Here is a 15,808-nt window from a genome sequence, read left to right on the forward strand (position 1 = left end):
TGGGATTGCTGGATCATATGGTAGTTCTATTTTTAGTTTTTTAAGGAACCTCCATACTGTTCTCCATAGTGGCTGTATCAATTTACATTCCCACCAACAGTGCAAGAGGGTTCCCTTTTCTCCACACCCTTTCCAGCATTTGTTGTTTGTAGATGTTCTGATGATGCCCATTCTAACTGGTGTGAGGTGATACCTCACTGTAGTTTTGATTTGCATTTCTCTAATAATTAGTGATGTTGAGGAGCTTTTCATGTGCCTCTTGTCCATCTGTATGTCTTCTTTGGAGAAATGTCTATTTAGGTCTTCTGACCATGTTTGGATTGGGTTGTTTGCCTTTTTAATATTGAGCTGCATGAGCTGTTTATATATTTTGGAGATTAATCCTTTGTCCATTGATTCGTGTGAAAATATTTTCTCCCATTCTGAGGGTTATCTGTTCGTCTTGTTCATGGTTTCCTTTGCTGTGCAAAAGCTTTTAAGTTTCATTAGGTCCCATTTCTTTATTTTTGTTTTTATTTCCATTACTCTAGGAGGTGGATCAAAAAAGATCTTGCTGTGATTTATGTCAAAGAGTGTTATTCCTAAGTTTTCCTCTAAGAGTTTTATAGTGTCCAGTCTTACATTTAGGGCTCTAATCCATTTTGAGTTTATTTTTGTGTATGGTGTTAGGGAGTGTTCTAATTTCATTCTTTTACATGTAGCTGTCCAGTTTTCCCAGCACCACTTATTGAAGACACTGTCTTTTCTCCATTGTATATCCTTGCCTCCTTTGTCATAGATTAGTGGACCATAGGTGTGTGGGTTTATCTCTGGGCTTTCTATCTTGTTCCATTGATCTATGTTTCTGTTTTTGTGCCAGTACTGTATTATCTTCATTAGTGTAGCTTTGTAGTATAGTCTGAAGTCAGGGAGTCTGATTCCTCCAGCTCCATTTTTTTCCCTCAAGACTGCTTTGGTTATTCGGGGTCTTTTGTGTCTCCATACAAATTTTAAGATTTTTTGTTCTAGTTCCGTAAAAAATGCCCTTGGTAATTTGATAGGGATTGCATTGAATCTGTAGATTGCTTTGGGTAGTAGAGTCATTTTCACAATATTGATTCTTCCAATCCAAGAACATGGTATATCTCTCCATCTGTTGTTATCATCTTTAATTTCTTTCATCAGTGTCTTATAGTTTTTTGCATACAGGTCTTTTGTCTCCCTAGGTAGGTTTATTCCTAAGTATTTTATTCTTTTTGTTGCAATGGTAAATGGCAGTGTTTCCTTAATTTCTCTTTCAGATTTTTCATCATTAGTGTATAGGAATGCAAGAGATTCCTGTGCATTAATTTTGTATCCTGCTACTTTACCAAATTCATTGATTAGCTCTAATAGTTTTCTGGTGGCATTTTTAGGATTCTCTATGTATAGTATCATGTCATCTGCAAACAGTGACAGTTTTATTTCTTCTTTACCAATTTGTATTCCTTTTATTTCTTCTTCTTCTCTGATTGCCGTGGCTAGGACTTCCAAAACTGTGTTGAATAATAGTGGTGAGAGTGAACATCCGTGTCTTGTTCCTGATCTTAGAGGAAATGGTTTCAGTTTTTCACCATTGAGAATGATGTTTGCTGTGGGTTTGTCATATATGGCCTTTATTATGTTGAGGTAGGTTCCCTCTATGCCCACTTTCTGGAGAGTTTTTATCATAAATGGGTGTTGAATCTTGTCAAAAGCTTTTTCTGCATCTATTGAGATGATCATATGGTTTTTATTCTTCAATCTGTTAATATGGTGTATCACATTGATCGATTTGCGTATATTCAAGAATCCTTGCATCTCTGGGATAAATCCCACTTGATCATGGTGTATGATCCTTTTAATGTGTTGTTGGATTCTGTTTGCTAGTATTTTGTTGAGGATTTTTCCATCTATATTCATCAGTGATATTGGTCTGTAATTTTCTTTTTTTTATAGTATCTTTGTCTGGTTTTGGTATCAGGGTGATGATGGCCTCATAGAATGAGTTTGGGAGTGTTCCTTCCTCTGCAATTATTTGGAAGAGTTTGAGAAGGATGGGTGTTAGCTCTTCTCTAAATGTTTTATTGAATTCACCTGTGAAGCCACCTGGTCCTGGACTTTTGTTTGTTGGAAGATTTTTAATCACAGTTTCAATTTCATTACTTGTGATTGGTCTGTTCATATTTTCTATTTCTTAATGGTTCAGTCTTGGAAGGTTATACCTTACTAAGAATTTGTCCATTTCTTCCAGGTTGTCCATTTTATTGGCATAGAGTTGCTTGTAGTAGTCTCTTACGATGCTTTGTATTTCTGAGGTGTCTGTTATAACTTCTCGTTTTTCGTTTCTAATTTTATTGATTTGAGTCCTCTCCCTCTTTTTCTTAATGAGTCTGGCTAATGGTTTATCAATTTTGTTTATCTTCGCAAAGAACCTGCTTTTAATTTTATTGATCTTTGCTATTGTTGTCTTTGATTTCTATTTCATTTATTTCTGCTCTGATCTTTATGATTTCTTTCCTTCTGCTAACTTTGGGTTTTGTTTGTTCTTCTTTCTCTAGTTCCTTTAGGTGTAAGGTTAGATTGTTTATTTGCTATTTTTCTTGTTTCTTGAAGTAGGCTTATATAGCTATAAACTTCCCTCTTAGAACTGCTTTTGCTGCATCCCATAAGTTTTGGATTGTCGTGTTTTCATTGTCATTTGTCTCTAGGTATTTTTTGATTTCCTCTTTGATTTCTTCAGTTATCTCTTGGTTATTTAGTAATGTATTGTTTAGCCTCCATGTGTTTGTGTTTTTTACGTTTTTTTCCTTGTAATTGATTTCTAATCTCATAGCATTGTGGTCAGAAAAGATGCTTGACATGATTTCCATTTTCTTAAATTTACTAAGGCTTGATTTGTGACCCAAGATGTGATCTATCCTGGAGAATGTTCTGTGTGCACTTGAGAAGAAAGTGTAATCTGCTGTTTTTGGATGGAATGTTCTATAAATATCAATTAAATCTATCTGGTCTATTGTGTCATTTAAAGCTTCTATTTCTTTATTTATTTTCATTTTGGATGATCTGTCCATTGGTGTAAGTGAGGTGTTAAAGTCCCCCACTATTATTGTGTTATTGTGGATTTCCTCTTTTATAGCTGTTAGCAGTTGCCTTATGTATTGAGGTGCTCCTATATTGGGTGCATATATATTTATAATTGTTGTGTCTTCTTCTTGGATTGATCCCTTGATCATTATGTAGTGTCCTTCCTTGTCTCTTGTAACATACTTTTTTTTAACATCTATTTTTTCTGATATGATTATTGCTACTCCAGCTTTCTTTTGATTTTTTTTTTTTTTTTTTTAATGCTGAATGATATTCCATTGTCTGGAGGTACCACAGTTTATTTTTCTGTTCACTTACTGAGGGACATATTGGTTGCTTCCAAGTTTTGACAGTTATGAATAAAGCTGCTATAAACATTTCAGGGAGCTTCCCTGGTGGCACAGTGGATGGGGATCTGCCTGCCAGTGAGGTGGACGTGGGTTCGAGCCCTGGTCTGGGAGGATCCCACGTGCCGTGGAGCGGCTATGCCCGTGAGCCACAATCACTGAGCCTGCCCGTCTGTAGCCTGTGCTCCACAACAAGAGGGGCCGCGGTAGTGAGAGGCCTGTGCACCGCGATAAAGTGTGGCCCCCGCTTGCCGAAACTAGAGAAAGCCCTCACACAGAAACGAAGACCCAGCGCAGCCAAAAATAAATAAATTAATTACAAAAATTAATTAAAAAAAAAATTTCATGTGCAGGTGTTGTGTGGACATAAGTTTTCAGTTTGTTTGGGTAAATACCAAAGAGCACAATTTCTGGATTGCATGGTAAATGTTTAGTTTTGTAAGGAACTACCAAACTGTCTTCCAAAATTGCTGTACCATGTTGCATTCCCACCAGCAATGAATGAGAATTCCTGTTTCTCCACATCCACATCAGTGTTCTCAGTGCTTTGGGTTTTGGTCATTTCAATAGGTGTGTAGTGGTATCACACTGTTGTTTTAATTTTCAATTCCCTAACAACATATGATGTTGAGCATCTTTTCATATGCTTACTTGCCATGTGTATACCTTCTTTGATGACCTGTCTCTTCATGATTTTTCTCCATTTTTTAATTGAGTTGTTCATTTTCTTTTTGTTTAGTTTAAAGTGTTCTTTGTATATTTTGGATAACAGTCCTTTATCAGACATTGTCTTTTGCAAATATTTTCTCCCAATCTGTGGTTTGCCTTCTCATTTTCTTGACATTGCCTTCCACAGAGCACAAGTTTTTTATGTATTCTTTCTCATGTTTCCAATTTCTGATTAAAAAAATGAGACAAAAATCATCTCCATCTTAGGACTACATTTTAGAATTTTAATTTACCTTCATGAACATTTTTCAACTTCTTGTGGGGGATGTAGAAAGGTGATAACATGAATCTATGAATTTTTCTGCAGTACACATGAGTATCCTTTATCACAATACACAGACTATACTTCCTTTCAATTTAGTGAAAAACTCCATGGTTTCTTTTTATGTTATCTTGGTGTCTTGGCATATAATAATGTTTTTTACAAGGGTAAGGGGGTGCCACAAATGGTATCTTTATGGCCAAACATAACCTGCCAGTACAATATATTAGCAGGCTAAATTGCCTAGGTCTACAGTGAATTGTATAAACATTCAGCCTAGTAAAATAATGCTTCTTTGTAAAAGCTCAAGTATCTTACCATCTGATTTTATTAGAATTCACAATCTTTCCCTTAGCGTATCCATGTAAAGAACAGAATAGAATTTCTGAACAGCTTACACTGAATATTAAAGGAAAAGAATGTTGCTGGCAAAGTCAAGGAATTCTTTTTTTTTTTTTTGCTCTCCTTCACTTTGGGTAAGATAAGAAAGCATTCAGGTAGGTTCTCTGCATTCTGTGCATGCAGGCTTCCATGGATGAAGTCCTTCCTCCACAAGTCAACCGCCTTGCTGTCAGCTCCAGTGTCTGTCCCTTCAAACTCTCTGTTTCCATAATAAACCCTGACCTGGCATGACCACCTCCTTCATGGTTCAGAAGTCATTGGAGAGCCAGCAAAGATCAGAGCTGGGTCTCTCCTGAATGAAGCCACTGACTGCCCAATTGTATATAATTATATGTAGACAACTGTCCTCTTGGGACTCAGCAGAGGCAAAGAGAAATGGATTTCTACCACAGTGTTAGAGCTAAAGGACAGTTCCTTATTTTGTAAGCCACCCAGCTGTAGGATTGGACAACATATCACCACTTAGCATTTGGACAGCAAACTGTTTAAAAATCTATATCCAGTTCAGTGTGACATAGCTGAAGAGAGGGCTTTTTTACAGCTTCCAGACTTGCTAGCTTCAAGGCCATCTGTGGAAAGTCTGTGCTGTTGAAAGCAAGCAAATTTTGCCCTCAATGTAAAGTTGCCATTAGCTGAATCAACGCCTGTTCAGGAAGGTTTACAATTCAGTTGTTGCAGCTTCCTCAATATCACGTTTGCAGATATGTGATGTCCAAACTAAATCTGGAAAACTTAAACCTCTGAGATTTTGAGCACCAGATTTTGAGCATAAACATAGTTATGTTTGTAAGGGAAATATGGAGGTCTCTGAGTTAATTACCAATATTACTTCTAAAAAGAAAAGGTTTAGATTTGGATTAAACATTTAGTTTGAGATGACAGAGATCCGATAGAAGCTCTGGCCTCTTCTGACCTCACTGAATGACTTTGAAATAACTGTGGTGCCACAGTGCTAGTTTTGTAAATCAAAACAATATCCTGTTTGGCTTCTGGCTGGGCTAGCTCCCACGTGCCACCTGCCCCTCTGCTAGGCCTTAGGGCCCCACCACTGTGCAGAACTCTAAAAAGTGCCAACATCTAGCACCACCTGCAACACTGCAAGGCATCTTGGCTCCATTTTGCTATTTTAGTTGACGCTGATCCATAGTTCAACTGCAGAATATTGCAATGATGATTGCTGTCCATTTTCTGGACAGCTTTTTGGCAACATAGCATTTTTCCTGATAAAATAAAGAAGAGATATTGTTGTCCTTTTTATTGTTGTTTTTAATGAATTTTCCTTTTATTTTTCTATAGGCAGTCACTATAGATATATGTATATGTATATATATACATACATAGGTATATATAATTTAGTTGTTTATATTATACTATAATATAAATATATACATTACACAGTATATACTATATAATGTATACTATAGTGTATATATTCATATTAAAATACTATATATATATCTCAGTATCTGCATTGAATTGAATTGCAAAAATATTGTGAAATGATGTGGTCAATTTGATTAATTTTAAGCAAATATTGATTCCCTTTTCTCTACCTTTCTGAGAAAAGAATACAGTTGACCCTTGAACAACACAAGATTTCGACTGACCCTCCGTGGAGTCAAAAATCTGTTTATAACTTCATAGTTGGCCCTTGGTATACATTTCCCCTGTATCCACGATTCTGCATCTGTGGATTGTGTAGTACTACAGTATATACTATTGAAAAAATCCTGTGTATAAGTGGACCCAAGCAGTTCAAACCCATGATATCCAAGGGTCAGCTGTACTTCCTCACTCCATTAATGGCTGACTTGGCTAGTAACTTCCTTTGGCTAATAGAATGTGACTGGAACTGACAAATTTTAAAATTTGTATGAAAACACAAAGGACCTTGAATAGCAAAAACAGTCCCAAGAAAGAAGAACAGAACTGGAGCAATCATGTTCCCTGACTTCAGACTATTACCATAGCAATCAAAATAGTATGGCATTGGCACAAAAATAGACACATAGATCAATGGAACAGAACAGAGAGCCTGGAAATAAACCCATGCACTTACGGTCAACTAATATACAACAAAGGAGGCAAGAATATACAGTGGAGGAAACACAGTCTCTTCAATAAGTGGTGTTAGTGGTAGTTTGATAGGGATTGCACTGAATCTGTAGATTGCTTTGGGTAGTAGAGTCATTTTCACAATATTGATTCTTCCAATCCAAGAACATGGTATATCTCTCTATCTATTTGTATCAACTTTAATTTCTTTCATCAGTGTCTTATAATTTTCTGCATACAGGTCTTTTGTCTCCTTAGGTAGGTTTATTCCTAGATATTTTATTCTTTTTGTTGCAATGGTAAATGGGAGTGTTTTCTTAATTTCACTTTCAGATATTTCATCATTAGTGTATGGGAATGCCAGAGATTTCTGTGCATTAATTTTGTATCCTGCTACTTTACCAAATTCATTGATTAGCTCTAGTAGTTTTCTGGTAGCATCTTTAGGATTCTCTATGTAGAGTATCATGTCATCTGAAAACAGTGACAGCTTTACTTCTTCTTTTCCGATTTGGATTCCTTTTATTTCTTTTTCTTCTCTGATTGCTGTGGCTAAAACTTCCAAAACTATGTTGAATAATAGTGGTGAGAGCGGGCAACTTTGTCTTGTTCCTGATCTAAGTGGAAATGGTTTCAGTTTTTCACCATTGAGGACGATGTTGGCTGTGGGTTTGTCATATATGGCCTTTATTATGTTGAGGAAAGTTCCCTCTATGCCTACTTTCTGCAGGGTTTTTATCATAAATGGGTGTTGAATTTTGTCAAAAGCGTTCTCTGCATCTATTGAAATGATCATATGGTTTTTCTCCTTCAATTTGTTAATATGGTGTATCTACAGATTCAATGCAATCCCTATCAAACTACCACTGGCATATTTCAGAGAACTAGAACAAAAACTTTCACAATCTGTATGGAAACACAAAAGACCCCGAATAGCCAAAGCAATTTTGAGAACGAAAAATGGAGCTGGAAGAATCAGGCTCCCTGACTTCAGACTATATTACAAAGCTACAGTAATCAAGACAGTATGGTACTGGCACAAAAACAGAAACATAGATCAATGGAACAGGATAGAAAGCCCAGAGATAAACCCATGCACTATTGGTCACCTTATCTTTGATAAAGGAGGCAAGAATATACAGTGGAGAAAAGACAGCCTCTTCAATAAGTGGTGCTGGGAAAACTGAACAGGTACATGTAAAAGTATGAAATTAGAACACTCCCTAACACCATACAGAAAAATAAACTCAAAATGGATTAAAGACCTAAATGTAAGGCCAGACACTATCAAACTCTTAGAGGAAAACATAGGTTGAACACTCTATGACATAAATCACAGCAAGATCCTTTTTGACCCACCTCCTAGAGAAATGGAAATAAAAACAAAAATAAACAAATGGGACCTAAGGAAACTTAAAAGCTTTTGCACAGTAAAGGAAACCATAAACAAGACCAAAAGACAACCCTCAGAATGGGAGAAAATATTTGCAAATGAAGCAACTGACAAAAGATTAATCTCCAAGATTTACAAGCAGCTCATGCAGCTCAATAACAAAAAAAAACAAACAACCCAATCCAAAAATGGGCAGAAGACCTAAATAGACATTTCACCAAAGAAGATATACAGATTACCAACAAACACATGAAAGAATGCTCAACATCATTAATCATTAGAGAAATGCAAATCAAAACTACAATGAGATATCATCTCACCCCGGTCAGAATGGCCATCATCAAAAAATCTAGACACAATAAATGCTGGAGAGGGTGTGGAGAAAAGGGAACCCTCTTGCACTGTTGGTGGGAATATAAATTGATACAGCCACTATGGAGAACAGTATGGAGGTTCCTTAAAAAACTACAAATAGAACTACCATACGACCCAGCAATTCCACTACTGGGCATATACCCTGAGAAAACCATAGTTCAAAAAGAGTCATGTACCAAAATGTTCATTGCAGCTCTATTTACAATAGCCAGGACATGGAAGCAACCTAAGTGTCCATCATCAGATAAATGGATAAAGAAGATGTGGCACATATATACAATGGAATATTACTCAGCCATAAAAAGAAATGAAATGGAGGTATTTGTAATGAGGTGGATGGAGTTAGAGTCTGTCATACAGAGTGAAGTAAGTCAGAAAGAGAAAAACAAATACAGTATGCTAACACATATATATGGAATCTAAGGGAAAATAAAGGTCATGAAGAACCTAATGTCAAGACGGGAATAAAGACACAGACCTACTAGAGAATGGACTTGAGGATATGGGGAGGGGGAGGGGTGAGATGTGACAGGGTGAGAGAGTGGCATGGACATATATACACTACCAAATGTAAAATAGATAGCTAGTGGGAAGCAGCCGCATAGCACAGGGAGATCAGCTTGGTGCTTTGTGACCACCTAGAGGGGTGGGATGGGGAGGGTGGGAGGGAGAGAGATGCAAGAGGGAAGAGATATGGGAACATATGTATATGTATAACTGATTCACTTTGTTATAAAGCAGAAACTAACACACTATTGTAAAGCAATTATACTTCAATAAAGATGAAAAAAAAAAAACAAAAAAAAACTACAATGAGATATCATCTCACCCCGGTCAGAATGGCCATCATCAAAAAATCTAGAAACAATAAATGCTGGAGAAGGTGTGGAGAAAAGGGAACACTCTTGCACTGTTGGTGGGAATGTAAATGGATACAGCCACGATGGAGAACAGTATGGAGGTTCCTTAAAAAGCTAAAAATAGAACTACCATACGACCCAGCAATTCCACTACTGGGCACATACCCTGAGAAAACCAGAATTCAAAAAGAGTCATGTGGGTCTTCCCTGGTGGCGCAGTGGTTGAGAATCTGCCTGCCAATGCAGGGGACAAGGGTTCGAGCCCTGGTCTGGGAGGATCCCACATGCCGCAGAGCAACTAGGCCCGTGAGCCACAACTACTGAGCCTGCGCGTCTGGAGCCTGTGCTCTGCAACGAGAGGCCGCGATAGTGAGAGGACCGCGCATCGCGATGAAGAGTGGCCCCTGCTTGCCGCAACTAGAGAAAGCCCTCACACAGAAATGAAGACCCAACACAGCCATAAATAAATAAATAAAAAAAAAAAAAAAAAAAAAAAGAGTCATGTACCAAAATGTTCATTGCAGCTCTGTTTACAATAGCCAGGACATGGAAGCAACCTAAGTGTCCATCATCGGATGAATGGATAAAGAAGATGTGGCACATATATACAATGGAATATTACTCAGCCATAAAAAGAAACGAAATGGAGATATTTGTAGTGAGGTGGAGAGACCTAGAGTCTGTCATACAGAGTGAAGTAAGTCAGAAAGAGAAAAACAAATACAGTATGCTAACACATATATATGGAATCTAAGAAAAAAAAAATGGTCATGAAGAACCTAGGGGCAAGACGGGAATAAAGACACAGACCTACTAGAGAATGGACTTGAGGATATGGGGAGGGGGAGGGGTGAGATGTGACAGGGTGAGAGAGTGGCATGGACATATATACACTACCAAACGTAAAATAGATAGCTAGTGAGAAGCAGCCACATAGCACAGGGAGATCAGCTCGGTGGTTTGTGACCACCTAGAGGGGTGGGATAGGGAGGGTTGGAGGGAGGGAGATGCAAGAGGGAAGAGATATGGGAACATATGTATATGTATAACTGATTCACGTTGTTATAAAGCAGAAACTAACACACCATTGTAAAGCAATCATACTCCAATAAAGATGTTAAAAAAAAAAAAGTGGTGCTGGGAAATCTGGACAGGTGCATGTAAAAGAGTGAAATTAGCACATTCTCTAACACCATATACAAAAAGAAACTCAAAATGTATTAAAGACCTAAATGTAAGACTGGAAACCATAAAACTCCTAGAGGAAAACATAGGCAGAACCCTCTGACATAAATCGTAGCAATATTTTTTTTTGGTCTGTCTCCCAAATGAAAGGAAATAAAAGCAAAAATAAAGAAATGGGACCTAATTAAACTTAAAAGCTTTTGCACAACAAAGAAACCATTGACAAAACAAAAAGACAACCTACAAAGTGGGAGAAAATATTTGCAAATTATATGGCTGACAAGGGGTTAATATCAAACATATATAAACAGCTCATACAACTCAATATCAAAAAAACAAACAACCCAATTCAAAAATGTGTAGAAAACCTGAATAGACATTTTTCCAAAAAGGAAATATGGATGGCCACCAGGCCCATGAAAAGGTGCTCAACACTGCTAGTCATCAGGGAAATGCAAATCAAAACAACAATGAGATATCACCTCATACATGTCAGAATGGTTATCATCAAAAAGACAAATGACAAATGTTGACAAGGATGTGGAGAAAAGAGAACCCTCGTCCGCTGTTGGTGGGACTGTAAATTGGTGCAGCCACTGTGGAAAACAGTATGGAGGTTTTTCAAAAAACTAAAAATAGAACTACCCTATGACCCAGCAATTCCACTCCTGGGTATATATCTGAAAGAAACAAAAACACTAATTTGAAAAGATACATGCACCCCAATGTTCATAGCAGCATTGTTTACAATTGCCATGATATGAAAGCAACCTAAGTGTCCATCAACAGATGAATGGATAAAGAAGATGTGGTATATATCTATAATATATACAATGAAATACTACTCAGCCATAAAAAGAATGAAATTTTGCCATTTGTAACAACATGGATGGACTTAGAGGGTATTATGCTAAGTGAAATAAGTCAGACAGAGAAAGACAAATGCTGTATGATATCACTTATGTGTGGAATCTAAAAAAAATACAACAAACTAATGAATATAACAAAAAAGAAGCAGACTCACAGATATAGAGAACAAACTAGTGGTTACCAGTGGGGAGAGGGAAAGGGGAGGGGCAATATAGGGTAGGGAATTAAGAAGTACAAACTATTGGGTTGGCCAAAAAGTTCGTTCGGGTTTTTCCAATGATGCAGAAAAACCCTAACGAACTTTTTGGCCAACCCAATATTAGGTATAAAATAAGCTACAAGGATGTACAACACAGGGAATATAGCAAATATTTATAATAACTATAAATGGAGTATAATGTTTAAAAATTGTGAATCAGTATATTGTACACCTGTAACTCATATAATATTGTACCTCAACTATACCTCAATAAAAAAAATTGTAACATATACTTTTTGTATATGTTACAATTTTTTGTTCATGCTATAATTGTAGCATGAACTTTTTTTAGAAATGTCAGCCTGGGACAAACCCAGGTTTTACCCAACCCAGTGTTGATGATGAGAGAGAGAGAGGGAGGGAGAATAAAACTTATTAGCCTGTTTTCTAAGACATTATACTCAGAAGTTAGCTATGTGTATTAAACATCACCTTTTCTTGGAAATTAATTAATATTTTATCAACCATCGATTTAGTTAACTTTTCTGTAATGTAGTTATATTGTTATTCTATAGTTTGTTTCAGATTTATTTTATTGCTGTAAGATTTAGGTAGTTGAATTATTCCTTATTTTAATATTATCACAAATACTGTGAGTGCTTTTCAGCACCCCCATAACAAAGGCTTATCATCATATTAACACTGTGGTATTGTGGGGAAAAAGGTGCTAAGCTAGAAATAAATAATAGGAATAATCCTGTTTCCATCTCTTAATAGCTGCTTGAGAGTGGGCAATACATGTACCTATAACTTTCAAAACAGTAGCTGGCATTTATTAAGTGCTTATTGTCAGCAAACAATGTTCCCAGCACTTGACATGCATTTTCCTGTTTATTCCTAACAAAAATCTTATGACCAAAGTACCATTAACATTCCCATTTCAAAGAGAAAGAAACTGAGGCTTGGAGAGATTAAGTGACTTGTCCAAGATCAAGACCTGTGACTTGTATTTTGGAGCCTCTGACTCTCAACCCAACACTGGATGCAACTGGCTACAAATATCTCTCAGCTACCCTTCACCTATCTATGGAACTAAGATCATATCTATGTTATCTTCACAGCAGGGTGAGAGTATACATGAAGTCTATAGAAAGATACAGGATAGTAAGGAATAGGAATAGACAGGCACAGATGATCTTCAGTGATTTTTTTTTTTTTTTTTTTTGGTAGCTATACACAGAGAAATGAGATAGAAAAAAATGACCATTTCTCCGATCATTTTATGTTTCAGCAACTTTCTAGCCTGGGATGTACATAGATCTCACAGAAAATTGGCAAAATATTTTATCATCATTTAGGACACACACTGAGCACCAGTTTCTTCTGAATGCTCCTGTTTTTCCTCCAACTTAGTGTGCAATCATGCAATATGGAGCAGTCCTCTTGGGCAGTTTCATGCAAAGCCATCTCAGAGGAAAATGGCCACCCCTATCAAGTCAGTGCATGGGTAGAATCACTGGGCATGAGCTTTGGCATTTTAATGCAGAAAGAACAGCTTGGGGCCACTTTTCTCAGAAGGGGGCGGTGGATCTTGTGTGTACCTAAGACTTCATGGGGTCCTCTCTGAGGCAAAGTGCTTCCGGATAAAATGCAGTACTAAATTAAATAGAAGATTATAGCATTCTTCTCTTACCTTCTCCCATTAAATTATAACCTCAAGGAAAGCCAAGAGTAAAGTATAGCACTTACGTGTTAGAGAAAAATAAAAAAATGTGTAAATTTTTGAAGTATACTAAACAATGTGAATATTTCCTAGACTTTGGATTTTGAAAAAATAGCATTAACTAACACTATACCTGGTTAGAGAGGCAATATGGCCTAGTGACAGAGTATGAACAGACCTAGGTTTAAAGCCCTTCTCCACCTCTTCTACATATGTATTTCCTACTTATTTCTACTTTAGGCACCAAGCTGGGGATTTTGGAGAGAGAGGTGAAAAATCAGTAGTTACCTAAGGAACATAAGCAGATAAATTAATGGTATCAGGTAAGATTGAGGGTAAATAGCAGAATGCAAAGAGGACTGAACAGGGAGAAGAAAAACTTTGTGACACAAGAGAAACAAGGTGACTTGAGACTGGAGGAGAGGACAAGAGGTTTAGAAATCTTTGTGAGGGTTTGAAGCCAGATTGCCACAGCTTCCTAAAGTGTTTACCTGACTCCACATGGCTTTCAGTTCCAATATATCTTACCCACTGCTACCAAATTATCCTTTTACAAAAAAATCTTGCTATGCTACTCTCCTTTCTTAAAACTTAATAGTGACTCCCCATGGAGTTCAGGATAAAATACAAACTCTTTTGGCCTGTTTTCTGTCCTTGTGTTCAGCCTTAACTTTCTAGCTATTCCCTCCACATATCAGATTCTCCAGATCTACAGGACGTACCCCCCAACCCTAAATACACCTTGCTTTTTCACATTTGCAAAGTTTTGCATATGGTATCTGATGCCTGAAATGCAGAGAGTTGCCCACTTCACTTGGGGACTACCACAGCATGCCTACTGGTTAGCTGATCTTCAGCAATCTCTCTCTCTTTCTGTTCCAAATATTTGTTGAACACTTGCTGGCCCAGGTTCTATGAAAGAAACTAGGGAGTGGAAGAGGAATGAGACATTCTTTGTTCTTTGCTAACTCACAATCAAAAGCTTCAGTGTTTTATTCTGCTATTTATGTCTCCTCTTTTTTCAATACTGATTCTGAGTATAGAACAGCATATTTGGATCTTTGGCTCCTAAAAATGGGAACTTTTAATTTGAAACCCAGACCAAAGTATGATTGTATTCATATATTAATCTGACTTAGTGATTAATACTTTACTGATTATATCACAAGCAAAAATTAAAGAAAGCAGTTATTCAAAGAAATGATGCTAAATGTTTCACAAGTTTATGTAACGAACAAATGTATGAACACAGGCACAATTTCTTTGTGACAATTAGTAATTAAAAACATAAATATTGCATACCTTATACATGCACAGGAGGTATATTTCTAGGCACTATGGGCAAATTCAAAAGAAGGCAAAAACATCCCCTGGCACGTAGAGCTTACAATGTGATTATGTTTATGGGGTAGGAGCACTCACATTTGATAAGGCACTGATAAAAGCCCTTCTGCTGTCTCCTCCTTCCAAATGGAATTTCCTTTCCATGTGGTTAGATGAGAGGTGTGGCCCACAAGATCATCATTTTTTTTCCTTTTTTTCCTTGGATAAATTCTACATGTAACATTGTGTAAATTTAAACTGTACAGCATGTTACTTTGATACATTTATATATTGTAATATGGTTAACATTGTAATGATATTTATTATGTTACATATAGTATAATATTATTGTCTATATTCAATACGTTTATACATTAGATCTCTATGGCTTATTTAGTACTTGTTACCAGTTTATACCCTTATATACCAACACCATCAATTGTATTCCCCCACCTCTTGTCCCCTGGCAACCACTGTTTTTTACTTAAGTGGATTTAAAATCCTTCTAGAATAGAAGTGTATCTTGTTCATCTCTATTTTGTCATTGTCTAACAGAATACGTAGCACGTAATAGGCACTTCATTTGTTGAATAGATGAATGATGTACAAATGAAGAAAATGTTCTTTTCCTTTGGCACTGATATTTCTTTTCTGAGAAGCATCTTTCTTAAGAAAGGATCCAAAAGCATATATGAGAATTTCTACTCTGAGATTTTTGTTGCCAGATTGTCAATTCTAAAATCAACATAATGGCCATATTCATCAAGTTAGAGAGTTTAGGGACACTCTAAGGTATAATTCCAAAAAAATCATTACTGAAGCAGGGGAAAATAATAGAACAAACAAATAAATAAAACCATACAGTCAGTAGCAAAACTTGCAGTGTTGGTTTACCCAACAGGCGGGCCAACTGCACGTCTAAGGCACCAGGACATCAGGGGCAACAAAGAAATGTACAGCTGTAGCAAACTTATCTGGTGTTTTGCAATCAGAATTTATAT

The sequence above is a fragment of the Eubalaena glacialis genome, chromosome X (assembly GCF_028564815.1).
Source record: "Eubalaena glacialis isolate mEubGla1 chromosome X, mEubGla1.1.hap2.+ XY, whole genome shotgun sequence".
NCBI lineage: Eukaryota > Metazoa > Chordata > Mammalia > Artiodactyla > Balaenidae > Eubalaena > Eubalaena glacialis.